Raw genomic sequence first — 4,482 nt, forward strand, 5'->3', positions numbered from 1 at the left:
CAAACTATCGCACAATTGCATTCATCTCACATGCTAGTAAAGTCATGCTCAACATTCTCCAAGCCAGGCTTAGCAATACGTGAACTGTGAACTTCCAAATGTTCAAGCTGGATTTAGAAAATGCAGAGGAACCAGAGATCAAATTGCCAACATCCGCTGGATATTTAAAAAAGCAAGAGAGTTCCAGAAAAACATCTATTTCTGCTTTATTGACTATACCAAAGCCTTTGACTGTGTGGATCACAATAAACTGTGGAAAATTCTGAAAGAGATGGGTATACCAGACCACCTGACCTGCCTCTTGAGAAACCTGTATGCAGGTCAGGAAGCAACCATTCAAACAGGACATGGAACAACAGACTGGTTCCAAATAGGAAAAGGAGTACCTCAAGGCTGTATATTGTCACCCTGCTTATTTAACTTATACACAGGGTACATCATGAGAAACGGTACATCATGAGAAACGCTGGGCTGGAGGAAGCATAAGATAGAATCAAGATTGCCAGGAGAAGTATCAATAACCTCAGATACACAGATGACACCACACTTTTGGCAGAAAGTGAAGAAGAACTAAAGAGCCTCTTGATGAAAGTGAAAGAGGAGAGTGAAAAGTTGGCTTAAAGCTCAACATTCAGAAAACTAAGATCATGGCATCCAGTCCCATCACTTCATGGCAGATAGATGGGGAAACAGTGGAAACAGTGGCTGACTTTATTTTGGGGGGCTCCAAAGTCACTGCAGATGGTGATTGCAGCCATGAAATTAAAATATGCTTACTCCTTGGAAGGAAAGTTATGACCAGCCTAGACAGCATATTAGAAAGCAGAGACATTACTTTGCCAACAAAGGTCCATCTAGTCAAGGCTAGGGTTTTTCCAGTGCTCATGTATGCATTTGATAGTTGGACTATAAAGAAAGCTGAGGGTCGAAGAATTGATGCTTTTGAGCTGTGGTGTTGGAGAAGACTATTGAGAGTCCCTTGGGCTGCAAGGAGATCCAACCAGTCCATCCTAAAGGAGATCAGTCCTGGGTGTTCATTGGAAGGACTGAGGTTGAAGCTGAAACTCCAATACTTTGGCCACCTGATGCAAGGAGCTGACTCATTTGAAAAGACCCTGAGGCTGGGAAAGATTGAGGGCAGGAGGAGAAGGGGATGACAGAGGATGAGATGGCTGGATGGTATCATTGACTCGATGGACGTGGGTTTGGGTGGACTCTAGGGGTTGGTGATGGACAGAGAGGCCTGGCGTGCTGTGGTTCACGGGGTCGCAACGAGTCGGACACAACTGAGCGACTGAACTGAACTAGGTTGGTCACAACTTTCCTTCTAAGAAGTAAGTGTTTTTTAATTTCATGGCTGTAATCGCCATCTGCAGTGATTTTGTAGCCCCCCAAAATAAAGTCAGCCACTGTTTCCCCATTTATTTACCATGAAGTGATGGGACCGGATGCCATGATCTTAGTTGTCTGACTTTATCCTACACTAAAATAAACCCCCTTTCCCTAAAAATTGCATTTCTTCTTCATACATTTCCTCTTCTCTCATCTTGGCATTCCTATAGGACACCAGTTCCTTGTTCCTGGAGCTTAGGAAGGGACCAACTGACAAGAGGGAGTAATGGAACAAATGATACAGTAAGTTGTTTTTAGTTGGAAAACACATTGACTTTGTTGTGTTTTGCAAAACTTGGGACCTGAAGCTGTGATTTTAGTGTGTGTGCTAAATGCTCATGTACTGTGCACACACCTTGACAATAAACACAACTCAAGGCTATTTCAGAGGCAGGGAGCTAGCCCATGAACACTTGAAGGGCTTTCTCTTCTGGTAGATACACCAAAAAAAGTGTGGATGAAATCCTCCATCACTCTCCCTATTTCTTCAAACTGGCCACAGTATACTTATGTCTTGCATGCTTTAGTCTGATTGTCCTTCTATAAGATTTTTAAAAAGTAATTTTCATCTATATTCTCTTCTCCACCTTAACCAATAAAGACTGATCCCCCCACCCTCCTGCATTTCCAGTGACTCACAGTTTAGCAAAAGGATCCCACAGGCTTGAGGGTGAATTGTACTGTGAAACACAATGAGTGGTAAACACAGTAGGGAGGACACATGTTCTTGTTAAACCTCCACTATATAGAGAAAGAATCAGTGGGGGAAATCATTGTCTGTAAATAATATCCATAGAACCTGATGTGGCTGAAGTGTTTGGGTGTTTAGATATGAATGGGGCTTCCCAGGTGGTGCTAGTGGTGAGGAATTTGCCTGCCAATGCAGGAGACTAAGAGACAAATGGAACTGACCTGGGAAATATTCTTTCTCAGCTTGTAACCCAGACTGAAATTGAGGAAGGGAAGAGCATGGAACTATCTAGGCTGATGGGGCCATCCAAGATGACAGGACATGCTATGCATCCCTGTGCTGTACAGTAGGACCTTGTTGCTTATCCACTCTCTATATAATAGCTTACATCCACTAACCCAAACTTTCACTCCAGCCCCTCCCCACCCCCCTTGGCAACCAAAAATCTGATCTCCATGTCTTTGAGTCTGTTTCTGTTTTGTTACACTTCACTCCAGTATTGGCTTCCCTGGTGGCTCAGATGGTAAAGCGTCTGCCTGCAAAGCGGGAGACCCGGGTTCGATCCCTGGGTTGGGAAGATCCCCTGGAGAAGGAAATGGCAACCCACTCCAGTATTCTTGCCTGGAGAATCCCAGGGACGGGGGAGCCTGGTGGGCTGCCATCTATGGGGTCGCACAGAGTCGGACACGACTGAAGCGACTTAGCAGCAGCAGCAGCTGTCTTGTTAAAGTGAAAGTGTTGGTCTCTTGGTTGTATCTGACTTTTTGCAACCCAATGGACTGTATAGCCCACCAGGCTCCTCTGTCCATGAGATTTTCCAGGCAAGAATACTGGAGTGGTTTGCCATTTCAGATAGGTTCATTTGTGCCATATTTTATATTCCACGTAGAAGGGACATTGTATGGTATTTGTCTTCCTCCCTTCTTTGTGAGGACACAACGAGAAAATGGCTGTCTATGCACAAGGCCTAACCAAACTGATCACGTGGATCACAGCCTTGTCTAACTCAGTGAAAGTATGAGCCATGCCGTGTAGGGCCACCCAAGATGCACAGGTCATGGTGAAGAGTTCTGACAAAACATGGTCAGCTGGAGAAGAGAATGGCAAACGACTTCAGTATTCTTATCTTAAGAACCCCATGAACAGTATGAAAAGGCAAAAAGATATGACACTGAAAGATGATTGAAGGTAGGGGAAGAGAATGACAGAGGATGAGATGGTTGGATGGCATCATCAACTTGATGGACATGAGTTTGAGCAAGCTCTGGGAGTTGGTGTTGGACAGGGAAGCCTGGTGTGTTGCAGTCTATGGGGTCGCAAAGTTGGACACAACTGAGCGACTGAATTGAACTGATGCACAAGGAAGTGGGCTCTTTCACCAAACACCAGATCTGTTTTAATCTGAGACTTCTCACTCTCTAGAACTGTGAGGAAAAAATTTGTTGTCTAAGCCACTCGACTAGGATATTTTGTTATACTTGCTCAGGACAGCAGGTATTTTTGTGTCCACTTAGACATTTTGCCCCAAGTTTTCATATATTGTTCCCGGGGAGTGGTGCTCCTTTCTTAACGGCCATTCCTGTTACTAACAGGTTACTAACCCTGCAATGAGGTTAGCAGAGAAGCCATTGGCATATACCTCCTACCCCAATTAAACACTTCTTTTCCAAAATAAGTGAATGATGCCTCTCTACAAGAATATAAAGTGTGGTACTTTGTGGTTGCATTAATAATGATTATTTACTTTTTCTCCCTGGTGTCTGTGTGGCAGTGGTGGTAGAAGAGAGAGTTCAGGGCCCAACCCTCAGGGGATTCTGTCCCAATGTGCGGTCTCTCTCTCTTCCTTTTGAGTTGAGAGGTTTCTATTTTAAAGAAAAACACTATGTTGAGCTCCACAAGTTCAGTAGTGAAATGTACAGGGCAAAAGAGCACAACACAACAGTAACACACACTGAAAATGCTTCTGATAACGAGACGGAAGGGCTGGGGCTTATTTTTCAGTTAGTTAATGAACTTGTGAATAAATGCCACTCACTGCTAGATTGAGACAGGGTTCAGGATTGACTTTCTTCTTGTTTTTCAGTCTAATACCTGTAAGTGAAGTGAAAAGTGAAAGTGTTGGTCTCTCAGTCTTGTCTGACTCTTTGCGACCTCATGGACTGTATAGCCTGCCAGGCTTCTCTGTCCATGAAATTCTCCAGGCAAGAATACTGGAGTGGGTAGCCATTCCTTTCTCCAGGGGATCTTCCTGACCCAGTGATCAAACCCACATCTCCCACATTGCAGGCAGATTCTTTACTATCTGAGCCACCAGGGAAGCCCAAGTACAGTGAACTCTGACTCAAAGAACTTGAAGACAGCACGATTTTGTTATGGAAACTTCCTTCATTGTTTTTAAC

At 44.2% G+C, this 4,482-nt stretch overlaps 1 non-coding gene across 1 annotated transcript; it reads left to right on the top strand.

The window, feature by feature from the left end:
* Positions 1 to 2,588: 2,588 nt before the first annotated feature.
* TRNAC-GCA (transfer RNA cysteine (anticodon GCA)) lies at positions 2,589 to 2,660 on the top strand. The gene has a single exon. It is a non-coding gene; the product is annotated as a tRNA-Cys (tRNA).
* Positions 2,661 to 4,482: the final 1,822 nt, after the last annotated feature.

Source organism: Giraffa tippelskirchi, chromosome 1, assembly GCF_054371585.1.
Source record: "Giraffa tippelskirchi isolate mGirTip1 chromosome 1, T2T-mGirTip1v1.2.pri, whole genome shotgun sequence".
Classification (NCBI taxonomy): Eukaryota; Metazoa; Chordata; class Mammalia; order Artiodactyla; family Giraffidae; genus Giraffa; species Giraffa tippelskirchi.